Genomic DNA, 16,626 nt, shown 5'->3' on the forward strand with positions numbered 1-16,626 from the left:
AGTTTTTTTAGTAGTTTAAAAAATTAAAATCATCAAAATAGCATTTTTCTTATCGTGTCGAAACAGGTTACCCGCGTGTCACTCTCGTGTAAACCTGTTAAGGACCCGTTATTAACGGGTTATTATCGTGTGACCCGTTAATTATGAACAAATGAATATCATGCAAGATGTTCCTTTCATCAAAGGTCACATCCAAACTCTAAGGAATATGAATCACAATCGTTCTCACCTCATTGGAAGATTTGGAACAAAATTGAATAGAGAATATTGTAGCCAAATGATTAAGATTCTTCTTAGCCTTGTGAAACAACAATCTAGAACCACAAAATATTGCCAACTCATGCACTTAGACACACGTATAAGCCAAAGGTTTCCCACCTCCACATTTTGGAGTGGTGAATAATCACCATATCATTAACTTCTAATGATTACAAACTTGCCAACTCGCCCTTAAGTAGACTTCCACCTCTTCACCCTAATCATTAACTTCTATTAATTTCCAACTTCCACCTCAACCTATCTAGAGTAGCGACTAACTCCTCCTCCTTATTCTGTAATGGTTGCCAAACACCACTTAGCCTTTGTGAGAAAAGTAACGCCAAACTCATCATAATCCCCTTCTCCAACTCAAACAAAAAATATCTCTAATTACATATGAACATGAAATACTACTAGCTAGTTTTTGAAATAATTTGTAGCAAAAATGATTTTACATTGAAACTATTTTACATATTGAAAGTAGGTTCTTGCATAAAATAAATCTAATAAAATCATTACGTAAAAATAATTACCCAACATACACCCCCATATATATAACCATTTTTTTTAAATATGAGGTATTACAAAGCCCAATAATAAAGGTAATTAAAGCGTGCTCTTGGTGCCGGTTTACGTAATTGTAATCAAAATTAGAAGATTTGTTTTGAAGAGAAATTGAATTGAGGAAAATCAAAATTCAGATTTTCATAAAAGACGTATACTAAAATGTTCTAGAATCGGAATAAAAATGATATTGATTTCGTAAAATTGTTTAATAATTCAGCATAATTAGAATATAAACTGGTATTTACTAAATACCCTTATTCCAAATCAAATATTTTATACGGTTGCTTTTTAATACATTTATATATATAATAGTAAAAAAACTCAAATTGATATAACATATGCTTTTTAATTCATATGTTTATTAAAGAAATTGCTAGGCAGTGGACATTGCGGCCAAAGCTAAAATATAATAAGTATCTAGCAGGGCATAATGGATAAGAAAAATAGATTCTGGATTCCTTCGTACACCTAAAATTGAAATACCACCTCCGACCAAGGAGTTCAATTCTTTCAAAATGATGAATTGAATTTCTTATTTTGTATGGACCTCACCTTTTTTGTAATTCTCCAAATTTAGCAAACAAAAATATATCCATTATCAAAATCCAATTTCTTATTTTGATTTTGATTACGGGTTTGTAAATACGTGATTGGTAAACCGTGTAGAATTCTGAATTCATAGGCCTCTCACTTTCCCGGAAGCTGCTTCCACTCTCCCCAGAAACTACCTAAATTACCAATTATATAATACAAGTTTAAACAAAAATTGAAAAAATTAAATTATAAAAACCTATCTTCCACCATTAATGGAAACTCATAGCTCATCATCGTATGCTTTTTGAGACTCCTTTTCCATTCCTAAAACATTCACAGAATCCAGAATCACAAACACTGTCCTTCTCTTTCTTTTTTGGATATTTTTACCAAATATTTCCCTTCGAAATTTTGGGTTGTTTTCTTTTTACTAATTTAGGTATTGATAATTAATTTGATAGTACTTTTGAGAGAGGAAAATGGGGAGGGATAAAAGCATAGACAAAGTCCTCAAGAAGCGACGGAGAAACAAGAAGAAGGAAGGCAAGGATGGTGGCCGCCGCGGTGGCAAAAGGAGTTGCCGTCCTCTGTTGTGTCGTAAATACTTCCTTCTTGTCATCTTGTTTCTTCTTTATCTCTGGGTCTGGCATCTGATTTTTGGCGACCCATGACAGTGCGTCGTACCGTGACTCGTGAGGTGAGGATCACTCGGCCCTCCATGCAAAGGTTATGGATCTTATTAGGCGTTCGATGAGAGCAGCGAGAAAATGTTTTGTACATCGACGGTGGGTGGATGCCCGGATGGAGCTCCGAGCACTTGAATTTTATAATAATATTCCTTTAATTTCAGCATATACAATTTGTAAATAAAAATAAGATGAGTTGAAAAGTTGTAGTCGAGTTGGTTGGACCAATGTCTTTCTCTAAGTACTAAAGTTAAAATTTTTATTCCTTATGGTTAGGATAACACTTAGCGTTAGATATTGCTTATATCAGAAAAATAGAGCAAATCACAACAATGATTTTTTTTTTTATTAAAAGAAAAACGAAAGGTGCTTTTTTTTTTTTTTTTTTTTGGTTCGCTGTAATTTATTATTTGCTCTTGGTTTTGCGATGATCTTTGTTGGGTTTTTTCTGTTTATTCAGATCGTTGATCTGTGTGTTTTTTGTGAGGAAGTGGATAAAAACAAGATGATTAATTTGTTCAACTATGTTTGGTCAAAATTAGTAACTTTGTGAGAGGTTAAACAAGTTAAGCAGCATAGAAAAAGATGTGGAATGGACTTGATTGAATGAGACTTGAGAATAAAAGTGCACAAGCTAAAATTTGTTGTACTAATCAATGCAATTGAAGTCTAAGCCACATGTGAACGCTTTATGGTCAACTTAGAATGTTTTTATTAATTTTAGTAAGTGGTGAAGTTAGGCTTCGTCGAGAGAATGGATGAAAATTCTAAATTTTCTTGTCATTTTAAATACATTAGACTATTCAGAAAATGTTAAAATAGACAATTTTATCAACAAAGAGATTCACTGACAGTTCGAGAATTGTTAGCTAGTTATTATAGATATTTCTTACTTTCACAAAATAAGTAAGTGTCCTGAAGGTGAAAAAATTGAACACAAAATCACAAGGATAAGTATCGCTTCTAACACGACATTCACATTGTTCAACACAAAATCTCGGTGCACAACATTACACTTAGTAAAAACTAAACAGTATAAAACCTATCACCCACGATGAAGCACATCAAAAGATATTCACAAGTGTGAATCACAACCCAAAAAACTATGATAACCAAAATTTCGATTTTATTTTTATTCTACCCCATAGAACATAGACATATGAGTTGATACCATTACTATCCGTAGAAAGGTATCGAGTGTGAATCTATAGGTAATCCATTTTGTATATATATACTATAGATGCATGATCCAACAAGCATGCCCTTTTGTAAAATTTGTAAAGTTAAAAATAAAAAATAAAAAAATAAAAACCACGGAAATTGTAAGAAAAACTTGGAAATTTTTATTGAAACTTTGCAAGATGTTTATTTAGTCAATTATCTATTAGTTTATCACAAAAAATTGGAAGGAAATGCATTGCATGATGGATTTAACTGATTTAAGTTGATTATATAGCGAGTTGGCAAACATTGTGAGTGTAGAAAATATGTAGTAATTAATAAAAGAAGTTTAAACACACCATAATCATTTATATATAATGAATTCGTACAATATTTTACACTTTATACATTGCATGGTAAGATACATGAGTGACTCAGTACCACATAGAGTTCTTATGAGGTTCAAAATTTTCACTATCTTCATCATCTCTATGTGTAGAGTAAGTGTATTGTGAAGAGTAGTCATCAAATGATAAATCCCCAAAATAGTTTTGCATGCAATTGTTAACATGCCATCCATATGGATCCGAGATTGGTTGACGTTGTCCATAAGCAAAATCATTTGAAGATTGAGTCTCGGATTCTTTCCATGAGTCGCTCGATTCCATCCCAACAGGAATGAGATATGAAGGGTAGGGAAATGGTTGGTTATGAGTATAACCATAGTTACTACTTTTCACTCCAACAGAGTCCGAAGTTATAGATAACGAGCCATCTTCTTGACTTGACAAAGTCCCCTTGCCTCTTTCTCTACGAGTATAGTCCTGCCCTATGGCACCAATTCCTGGTCCTGCCTGCCTACTGCCATGGTCCTTATCCTGTGTTGCATGTGTGAAGTTTGCCTCACCAGTGAAGCGGCTCATAAATCCGGGAGGTGGTCCAACATAGTTTCCATATCCACCACTACCTCCAGCTCCACTATATCCTTCATCATTCCCACCTCCGGTGGTAGGCGAGTCTCCTGATCTTGTACTAGAGCTATCATTAGTATCAACAGGATCTTATGGTTCTGTAGGATTGGAAGAATGTGGAATTCCAGTGTTTCTTGGTCTTAGGCGCAAAAGTTTTTCGAAAGAGTCAGCGCTGCTAGATCTCACCTCCTCCTCTAATACTCTTTCTACATTTATCCCTTCATTACGTGCTTCTTCAGCAACTCTTAGAGCTGTGTTGCCTTCATCATCATTTAAAAGAAGAGGTCTAATCCATTGATAAAGTTGGTTACCCTCTGTATCATCATCTTCAGCAACAATATCAAACACATCTAGTGGGTCACCACGGTCAACATGATCTATTTCTGCTTCCTTATCTCGAATTTGAAGCTTCATGTTGTGGTAGCAATAAACTAATTTTTCCAACCTACTATGAGCCAACCTATTTCTTTGCTTTGTGTGTATGAGTGCAAATGTACTCCAATTTCTTTCACAAGCAGATAAGGAAGTTGTTTGTGATAATACTTTGATTGCTAACTTTCTCACAGTTGGTGCATCAACCCCATACATTATCCACCATTCAGCTATAATGAAAAACAATGTTGATAAGCCTAATAACTCCAACAAATTCTATTATAAACTGATAGTGAAATATGTTTACACTCACTAGGAGACATTTTTGTTTAAGTAGCAACTGATGTTGGTTCTCCAAAAGTTCTTCTTGCATCTTTAAACCATGTTAGCTGAATTCAATAAATCATGTTAGTTTAATCCAACAATGTAATTATTATAATTTAAGTAATTGTGTTCCTCATTTCCAAATTGGCCAACTGCTGGTGATGCAGGGTCTAATTTAGAGTATACATTATGTACAACACGTATAAGGGTACCATCATCTCCAACACCGGGTCTGTATTGGTATTGAGGATTCAAATAATATGTTATTCAAAGAAACACATACTCTAATAAGAGAAATAATACTTATGCAACTAAAGAAATGAATTGCAAATTATGACATAATTTATACGTGCTGCATGCAAATCGTGGTATAATGTTTTATACCATCGGTCATCAATTATCTTTATGACCCACCTTGCACCATGTTTTCTTTCCAACTCCTCCTTCACTACACGCATCAACTCATATATTGCATCCATAGTAGGATACACTTATGTGTCAACGATCCGTAAAACTTTGTAAAGGTTCAAATAGTTATCACACATGTTCTGATTGAGTCCAAAAAGCATGATCAAGCACTATACTTTCCACCATATGACCTGCATTTATGCGGCTGGAATTGTGGTTGGCCCAATCGTCACTAGTGAATAGTTGCTTCAACCTTGCTTTCTTCTTAAGTAGGCTGTCTAATGCAATATAGTTGGTGGCGAATCGAGTGGTAGCTGGACGAATAATTTCTCCTTTGCAAAATTAACGCATCTTTGCCAACAAGTAACTATGATTGTAAAGATAATTTGTGATCGTTCTAGCTCTTTTTACAACATTAGCAATATTCTCTTTCTTCCCCATTACCTCAAATATGAGATCAATACAATGTGCTGCACATGATGTCCAAAACACATTATGATGCTTCATTAACTTTTTTCCAGCTTTGACAAATGCAAAACCGTTGTGGTCACGACTTGGACAACATTATGCTCTCTCACCTCCATGATTACATCCCTCAATAATTTGTAAATATACTTGTAGTTCTTTATATGGTCTGAAGCATCAACAGACTTCAAAAAAATTGTCTTTCCCTTGGAGTATACCATGAAGTTTATGATAGACAATCTGGTCGAGCCAGTCCATCCGTCACACATGATTGTGCAACCATTAGTTTCCCACTTTGACCTCATCTTGTTAACATACTCGCCAATGTCTTTATACTCCATTTCCAAATATTTGTTTCTTACCTCATAGGGAGTGGGAGGTTGTACTCCAACACTAGCATGTTAACATCCCAATACCATATTTTTGAAATAATGTGATGATGTCCTTCTCAGCAGGGACATTTTCATAGATAAAGAACTTGCTAATTAGACGCCCCATTCCCTCCTTCACATTACCTCCAGTAAAATAACTCCAACACTCTTTTGACGTGCTTTGGATGACTTATATAAACTTGGGGCTATTGGTGGTGTTGGTTGTGATTCTCTAACACTTGCTCCCCGTCTCATTTGCGCACCACCACTTGTCCCAGAACCTTGTGCTCTATTAGGAATTTTATGAATGTGTTCTCTTTCCCATGCTGACTGTTTGGAGGCACCGTATGCTTGTTTGAAATTGCGTCGTCTTCAGGTCCTATGTCATCATCACATTTGTCTTCATCGTCATCATCATTGTCAACCACTTGGCCAATGACTTCTCCTCGTAGCCCAACTCAAATATTTTCCATTCCATGTGTTTTCTTTTCCTTCTGGTGTTTTTTATTTTTTAATAATGTGGTGATGAATGCCTTCACTTCTGGGGGGGGACATTATCGCATCGTTGGACATTATTTCCTGGATCTAATCCACTAAGATGGTACTTAAGTCGTGTCACTCCGCCACTCTTCATTACCCGACCACAATATTTGCAAATTGTGCCATGTTTGTTTCCGTCTATTGGGTCTCCATGTTCCCAAGCTGGATCGCGTTTAGTAACTCCACTAGACATCTTAAACGTACCTATATTTATTTTTCATGGAAATTAGGCAATTATTTTTTGGCCAAAAAATATAGTAGTGATGATGGTTATATAAGAGAACCTAAATAATAAAATTATTCTTCAGAAGAATTAAATACGAAGTAAAGAAAATGATCGTAAGAATTTAAGTAATTATAAAAATAATATGGAATAATAAAACCTAATATTAATGAATAATAATCCAATTTGATAATAAAATAATCCTAATATTAAACATATTAATGAATAATAATCCAATTTGATAATAATCCAATTTAATAATAATCCAATTTAATGAATAATCCAATTTGATAATAATCCAATTTAATGAATAATAATCCAATTTGATAATAAAAAAATCTAATATTAATGAATAATAATCCAATTTGATAATAAAACCTAATATTAGTAAAATAATAAAATAATAAATAACATTAAACATTTTAAAATTAACCTAGTGAATAATTATACAACATTATTTAATTACTTCAAAAAATTAACATGCAAGTATTATTTGGTTCTTAGATCACATGTACGGGTCCACACAAATTTTTTTGTTGTTGTATAAATTACAATAATATAAATATAAGTTTGTAAACTTACCTTAAATATGGAACCCTTTGTGTTGAAGCTCTGAAAGAGCTCTGGAAAGGCTCTGAAAGGGCTAAGGGAAGAAGAAGAAACGAAAAGGTGTAATAGAGATGTGATGATCTGATACTCCGAATGTGAAAGACCTGGAAGTAGCACACGGTTTTGAGTATGAAACCAACCACCACTACTTTTTGTCTTGTCAAAAGTTGTCAAAAGTTTCAAAAGTTGACCTGTTTGGGGATTTATATTATATATATTATATATTATATTATGTAACTTATCATAACACACACACCACCACACACACACTGAATTATTATGTTTATTTTATCGATATTATCCTAATATTATCCCGATATATTGACGAAAATAAGATGGATACGTGTGAAAATATCTCTCTCTCAAAAAAACGATATTATCGGCGAAATATCACCGATAATATCGATATTTAAGATCATGGTTGAGAGAGAAAGCAAAAAGGAATATAAAAGTGAGGAAAATAAAATATGTATGGTCCCCATGCACGCATGTGTTATTTAAGGACATGGTTGAGAGAGAAAAATGGAATACACGTCGTTAAAGATAAAATAAGCATTTTTATCAACCAAAAAAAAAAAAGATAAAAAAAAAAAAAAAAATTTCTTCCTCGCGCACGACCGTGCTGTGCAACAAACAAAAAAACATTTTCAGATCCGGCGTTTTCCACACACGCCTGCTTTGCCCCCGTCCAGTCCATCTAGACTTGCATATCTCTGACTAGAACGCTGGCTACATAAACATAGAAGCAGTCTAGTGAAAGGGGGGAATTCTCCCACTTAGGGTCAATATTTGACGACCAAAGGTGCCGCTGCACTTCCTTACACCCCTGTGGCTTCGCCACTAACTTGAGTGAACAATTTTTATGACAATCATTTGTATATTTTTTTCAAGTAACAATCATTGTAAGTGTGTTGTCATTGGACCAAGTGTTATAACTTGTGTAGGCAAAAAGTTAATATTTGGCTTAGAGTTATCGTATTGATAATAATTTATTATAAGGTTTTTATCATAAATAATCCCTAAAATTGTCCCACCCAATTAAGGTGCTCCATGAAATTGAAAATCAATCAATTTAGTTCCTAATATGACTGCTGAAAATCAATATGGTCCTTCCGTTAAATTTCCGTCAAAACGTCTGTAAGTGGTTGATGTGGCGCATATATAAGGTCGTTAAGGTCGCCAGAGGTTGAGTTAGCACCCTAGTCCACTGCACCCTTCCTCCCTCCCTGGACCCTTCCTCTCCCTGTAAATCCAAATCCCTGCACCGTTCCTTCCTTCCTGCAAATCCAAACCACCACCATCTAAATTCCTGCACCACCATCTAAATTCCTGCAAATCCAAACTACCACCACCACCTTTCAAATAAATTTGAAAATGGAAAAAAAAAAAAGAACAAAGAGATCGGACGATCTCCTTCCCCCTGGGAGGGAATCAAACCCTCTTGGTACATGATTGTTTTCCGCCAATGCGGTAAGACACCATTTGTTATTTAGCCATTCAATTAACTTTGTCAGAAAATTTAGTATTTATGCGAGAAACATGATGCATCTATTTATTAGTTGACTAAATGATTTCGATCTCAATTAGTTTTTTGTATTATGATCCTTAAAGGATGACCCAAGAATATTAGATAGTTTAGATTATTGTACAACATAGTAGAATTAGAAAGAGAGTCGTGAAAGTAGAATGTGAAGATTCAAATAAAAAAGTTGCTAGCATTTCCCCAACTATAAAAAAATGGTGATGCTATTTACACACCTATTTTACTTCTGAAACATACTTTCAATTTCCAGCCGTCCGGTGAAATAAATTGAAGAAAAAAAGGTGTGCAAGTAGCACTACTCTAAAAATAAGTATAAGTTAATTTGGATAGAGTTAGAGCCAAGTCTTACTTTATTAATGTACACAATTTTCACTGGAGTGTATAACGGAAGGCACACATACATCACTTGTAATCAAATACGAAAGTTCCCACTTGAAAAAATCGTAAAACTTAAAGAAAATAATTTTCGCGCATTCAATTTCTCTTTCTATACTTTGTCATGTATTCAAATCATTGGACTCTTCTGTAATTCTAAATAATAAAAAATAAATAGAAGTATGTTGAGCTGAAAGTTAGAGCGTGAAAATCACTTTTGATACTCAGTAGTGCTTTTTCTTAAAATATGAAAACCAACGCCTTTGTTGGATGAAGGTCTGAGACTGAGAGCACAAGGAAGAAATAGAGCATGTCTGCATGTGCAAACTCTAACAGACAGCCAAAAAAGAAGAACTTTCTGATTTGTACATCTTCACTCTTTTCTTTTCAATTTTTTTTTTTTAATTTTTTTGAATTTTTCAGACACAAGCTTTGAGAAGGCACACCTAAGGAGGGATATGATTTGTGCTTATACACTTAAACAACCCACAGTCAACCCACAAATCAATCTATATATATTGTGTTGTGCCAACAGTTGGCTTTAATTTTGTAATTTGATAAAGATTGGAAAAGATTATGAAATATAGCAACCCACAAAAAATAGGATCTTTGCAAATCCCACAAAAATAATAGCACTATTAAGACGTGGGGAAGAGTTGCGAACATGTGTGTGAGAGCTGTTGCACAAAGAGGTGTTGAGGATGGACCTCTTCTCCAATATTGCTCTCGTAGCTACAACATAAAATGTACTCCCCTCCATCAATCTCTTTCTTCTCATCTTATATCTCTTCTCGTGTCACATGTTGCATGAAGAGAGAGATAAAAAAAGTGATAAAAAAAATTGGGAGATGAAAGTTTCTCTTTTACAACATAGCAATAAGGAAACAAGACAGACTAAAGACTTGTTTGATGTTTAAAATAGAGTTGAACAACTAAACAAATTCATAGCATATTAAAGTAAGAAATGAATGGGGACGATTAAAAGCTACCACTCTCTAATCTCTCTAAAACCCTAGTGCGCCGCTCCCCCCTCTCCCAAAGCCCAAAACCTCCAAATCAATCTCACTTTTAGCCGCCGGCCCTTCATCTTGGGTGGGGTCGGTAGCAACCCATTTCCTCCTTCCTCATTCCCCTTCTCCTTCTTCCCTAAACCCCATCTTCTTCCTTTTCTTTTTCTTTGGCCCTTGTTTTCTGGTAGTTTTGTTTTGAGCATGTCTTATTTTCTTTGAGTTTTGTCTCAATTTTGAGCTTTGTCTCAATTGTTGGCAATCTTGTTGCAAATATGAGTTTCATGCTTTTTCCTTCCCAAATTGTTGTTCATAGTCGCGAGCTTCTGCCCACTTGGTTTGGTTATTGCTCCTCGAGTTCTTCCTCCATGCACTTTGGTTGGAGGCGTGCTTTGGGTTTCTATGGCTGCTATAAAGTTCAATTCGCACTATTTGGTAGGTTTATGGGAGCGCTTTTAGCGCATGTGGTTTGTCCACCCCATTTTCCGTTCATCCTCTTGGTACGTTGGTTCTTCTTACCAGTGGCGGTGGCTTGGCAATGGTGGTGCAACTATTTTGGTCGAGGAGGTTGTTTCTCGTTTCTAGATCTAGGGTTTTCAATTTAGGCTTTGCTTTAGGATCATTTTTTGAGCTTGTTTCCTTACTTTACTTTCGTAATGGGCTACACTTTGACTTCAATGTTGTGGATTTTCTTTGGACTTACCTCACTTTGTATTAGTGTGTTTTATCTTTAATGAAATTAGTTGTTTGACAAAAAAAAAAAAAAAAAAAAAAAGTAAGAAATGAACGTAAAGGTGAAAGATTTTTAATTTTTGGGATAAGAGAAGAAATGAATCTCAGCCTTTTGTAAGGATTCAAAGAGACGAGTTCACTTATCAGCAGTTCATCTTCTACAATTAATGTCATTTCTTTTGTTTACCAATCCAGTCATAAGCCCCCATAAAAATTGGAGTGAAAACTCCATTGACCTGCCTAACATCATCCACGTGAGCTGCCATTTGTCGTTCATTTGGTGCTCTGCTGATATGAGGACCCAACCAAAATTAGAAAGTATGCCTATCATGATAATAAATAAAGTGGGGACTGGCTGCACCTACCTAGCTACTTCATGCTATTTCTCGACGAGCATGGATGTAACGGTGCAAGATCCTTGAAAATATGCTTCAAAGAGTCTTAATCAGAGAAGGAAATTATAAAAAAGTTACACAAAAATGGTGTGTGAGCTTCATTTAAATTCAAGAGAAAATTTTGAAAAAAATTCGTTGTTGGGTGTGCTTTTCTAAAATTTGGGGTTGATAACAACTCAAATACGTTATCAACTCGATATTGTGGACCTCATCCTCAAACATAATGCAAATGCTCATCACTCATCTCTCATCATGCCCCAAAAAATAATGGTTACTAAATTTAGAAAAATAGTCCGACCCTAGCTTAGTCCATTTCAATGTTCTCCTTTCCATATCTATTTCTCACGTGATTAGTCATGTGTGGAGATGCGTACATATTAAGGCAATACAACCAACTTGAAGAAACACTAAAAATCGAAGAGCGGAAACATTGAAACCCAAACACAGAAATATTTTCCCTAACTTAAAGAACCAAGTTTACAAATGTGATTTACCCATTATAAAAGATCATGTAAGTGGTTTGTAGCTTAATTGATTAAGAGCATTCGCTCATACACTCGAGTTCTCGTGTTCGAATCTCCCTCCCTGTAATTTAAATAAATTTAATGCAATCTTCGTATCGATTGCAAAAAGTAAAAAAAAAAAAATAAATAAATAAATGATGAAAGCGAAAGCAAATTGGCTTAATTGGGACATTCCAATTATTTAAAGTGTCACACAAATTAGTTCAAGTAAGTAAACAACTAGGTACATGCATAATTGGGTCTCAATCACTTTCATTTGAGTTCTTAGAAGAAATTACACGTGCATATGATACAAACATGCATCTACTTACCTGGTTTACTTAAATAGAAACCTACAACTGAAAACCGTATGCTTTTAACATCAAGCACAACGTAGAAATATTCTCAATCTAAAATTGCAATTAGACTCTATCCTAAGAACCCCTAAAGTAAATGTGGTAATCAAATTTCACCGTCTTGTGAAAAAATTAAACATGAATGTACAAGCGCATCTTTGACTAGATTACTCACTTGCTTACACGTTGGAATGATACACGTGATCCAGCACACGTGTTAACATGGAAGAAGATGAACAGAAGAATGTGAAGATAAAAGAAGATTAACAGGAGAAGTGAAGGTGAAGGCAAAATTAATTTTTAACCGTTTAATTTTTTGTTGGACGAATAAGATTGAAGAATTCGGCTAGAAATGATTCGGAGAGATCATATTCCGTGACAAACAATCCCATTAGATATTAGGAAAGGTGTTCTAGGAAGACCAAATTTTTAAAATCAAATTTACAAATCAAATGACATGTCATTAATAAAAAAATCAATACGTTAATCAACGTTTAAAATTTTAATCTCCTTAACATTATCTTATTAGAAAGGGTGGGAATGGCTGGAAATCCCATTCCCAGTCAAAAAAAGAGTGAAAGAATGACTGAAAAATGTAGTCGTTACTTTTCCTTTGCCAGTTACTTTAAAAATGACGTGGATTGTTGACTGCTATTCTTTTTAGTCTTTTCCAATCTTGATATTATACTACATCATTTGCACTCAATTTCTTGACTCTCGTGCCGCCCATTCCTTTGAAGTTACAACTTTACCCTTCTCTTTTGTTTTGTTTTACTGCTAAGACATTTGTGATGACTCCTCTTTGGGTAAACTCGTAACGTAAGCAATTTAATTAATAATAAATTAAAAAATCTATTTGTTATTTTTTTTGTTCTTGAACCTTGCTCAATCCCGATAGTATTCAATAGGAAAAGGGATAATATCATATCCCTCGATTCTTGTAAATTTTGTGTCTTGAAAATCAGTTTATCTAGCATCACCCATTGAAGAATGATTTCGTATATTTTTATTTTGTATTCTAATTTTTAATAATTAAAAGTATGCAGAAAAAAAATAATTTAAAAAAAATCTCTTTTTTACATGAAAAACACTCTATATTAGAGCAGTTCCACCAAGGACTCTTTAGGCCGGCACCCAGCCAATCCACTTCAGCCCAGCAGATAGGCAGGCACCCAACCCAAGCTGGTCTTCAGGCCAGCCCAGAATCGACAGAGCCATGGACCGGCCCATTTGACGTCATGTTAATGCCAGCGTGATGTCGACCACCTTTTTTTTTTTTTTTTTTTTTCGCCAGAGAGGGAGTTGTTGTGAAGGTTGAGGAGCGGAGCTAGTCGAGGCAAGAGAGGGTGTCAGGAGGGAAGGAGCCACGGAGGGAGAAGGACGGGAGGACGAAGCGGACGATGAAGAGGTGTGGAGATAAGTGGTGGCGGGGATGAAAGCAGGGGCAGCGCTGTGGTGGAGTTAGGGCTTGAAGGTGCCGACGAGCAACCTATCAGAATTTTCAACTGCCTCCTGCGATTCAACCACCTAAAGCGCACCCATCCCCACCCCTGAACCAACGTATACCACTGCAGCACCTCCCAGACTGCCAATACCCATCACCAACCCACCCCAAAAATTCTACCCAATAGACACAGTTCCAAATCCGAATGGGGAGAGAGAGAGAGAGTGAGTGAGTGATGCAGGGCGCAACAAACAGAAACGAAAAAAAATGATAGATATGATTGATAGGTAGGGTCCACTATCTCCCAGTGCAAGGAGAGACCTGAAAACCCTAAGAACTTTAGTTCTAGTACCAGCCTACGATGTAGACACTATAAAGAATAAAAATGCAGACTCTTAAACAAGAGAAAGGCACATAAAAGCGAGTTTACAACTCAAATATCAATATGATAGTTTTCTTTTTTCATTTTTTTTTTTTTATCTGTTGCATCCAACATCAGTTGATCTCAGAGCATCAGCTTGATCCATGGATGATGCTATTTTCAGCATGTCACAGATGCCATTAGATGAAGATCTTAATTTGGACCTTCCTCTAATATTTGATTGTTGCTTGGATAGTTCATGTCCAATATGTTGTGAAAATTATTCAGGTGATTGTCTCGTAAATTTTGATCTTCCTCCCGAGTTTGATTGTTCTCCATATGGTACTTATCACGTTTGCTATCAAGGTTCTTGTGTGGCTCAACGAAATGTTGATATGGAATCTTGTCTAATTATTAAAAATGTTGATTACAAAGAATTTTTGAAGTTGGAGTTTCATGATTTAATGAGTTGATTGGAAACTTTTGGATATGTTGATTTAATTGAGGTTGATGTCTTCTACTTCAGAATTTCTAAAGTTTTCGTTGACATTATAAATCAAATGAAAGAGAATGTCAAGGTTGCGAGATATGCTATTAAGGGTGCTTTTCACACTTCAACAGTCAATATTAAATGCTCCAAATATCTATTTGTTTGGACTGGCAGAGTTCAATTTTATCGCACCAAATCAAATGATGATTCGAATTCAATGACGAATTCTCTCCAACCCCACGAGAATGATGCAAGCCAAGGACTAAAGGCGTTATTGTTGGAAATGTGCCCTAAAACCAATCATATGATGATACTTTACGGACATTTCAAACTAATGTAGTTCATTTCAAACTAATGTAGTTTAAATGTAAAGGGCAAAGATTATTGTTTGAGCCGTCACATATAAATGTTATATGCTTAAACGATAAGTCCAAGGAATATGTGATTGGAAGAATGCGATCTAAAGAAGTTAGATTCATGAGACCATTCTTTCGTTGACACATCCTAAACGTTCCTGATCATAGGATTGTCAATTGGGCATTGACAGTCCGTTAAGATCAGTACGTGCTATGTCTTCTCTCAGGGAGAGTGACTAGTCTCGAGTCATTGGTGTGTGTGACATCAAGACAAGTACGTAGGTGCTCAATAGAGAATGAGTTCACTGAACACGATCAACGAAGAGTTCTCATATTCATGTCCCATGAGAACTCATGGTTGGGATAATGCAAATTAGTCTTTTGACCTGAGGCATCACAGTTGTCTTGTGGTTAGGTCCTTAATCTTTGATTATGTCAAAGTCACTCTATCAGGGTGTCCACGGCATCGTTGGGGTTAAGCCACTTAGCCATGGAGGCAAGTGAATGCGCAACAAGGGATCTCTAACCTTCAAACTGTTTGAGGGAGAATACTCTATGATATGATTTAGAATCTCTGGCCAGAGTATGAATGAGATGTTGGAATGCGTTCCAGATCACATTCAAGGTAATCATATAAGTACAAGATTCACATTGGATAGTAGACATGAATAAACTATCAAACCAAACAATGTGGTCAAGAGTATTGTATTAGAGAAAGACCGTATTGCATTTGTAATCCTAAACTGAATAGGTTCTCCACCTCTTCTGATTAGCTTGGGTAACCATGATATGCTGCTAGGTGTCACTCATGGTTTGTGGAAGCCCTAAAAGTGTATTATCACTAACGGGAGAATTGAAAGTAAGTTTCAATTCACAATCGATTTGAAAGAGTTTGAATCGCCCACTGCCTCGCTAAAAGGAACCTAATGGATCGTACACCGTGTAAGGTAGAGTTTGAAGAAACAACGGAGATGAGTAAGAATAATTAAATGGTTTAATTATTTATCTAAGGCTAGGATTAATTAATATGTTAATTAATCAAACGAATAAGTTCGTTAAAGACCTCGGGTTAGTTTTGGGCCGCAAGGCCCAATGGGATTTAAATGTCAAGCCCATTAACTCAAGTTGTATGACAACTTGAATAAAACAAAGGGCTTGAAAGCCCAATAAACCTATAGGCTAGCCATGTGTAAAAGAATAGGGCTTTTGGTCCATTAGGTCACTTATTTGAAGGGACTATATAAAGGACTTTATAGCCTAAAATTTACTAAGGGTTATTTTTGGGGAAAGGATGAGAACACAAGCTCTCCTTTCTCTCAAAAATTTTGGCCAATCTAGAGGGGAATAGCTAGCAATCTTACTTCCTCTAGGTCACTCATTTCTTCTACAATATACCTTGGTGTGGAGACTTAGAGGTTCTCAATTTTGAGAACTTGGAGAAACCTTTTCATCCATCCAAATCCATGGATCCAAGATGCAAGGAATGAAGGCCCTCTCTTTGGGTGATTAGCCTTTGCTTATGCAAAGAGGAATCTACAAAGGTATTGATTTCTCAACTCACTTTGTTTTGAGTTG

Source organism: the organism of the source record quoted next, unplaced genomic scaffold (assembly GCF_019419815.1).
Source record: "Pyrus x bretschneideri cultivar Hongxiangsu unplaced genomic scaffold, Pyrus_bretschneideri_v1 Contig1, whole genome shotgun sequence".
In the NCBI taxonomy this organism is placed as follows: Eukaryota; Viridiplantae; Streptophyta; class Magnoliopsida; order Rosales; family Rosaceae; genus Pyrus; species Pyrus x bretschneideri.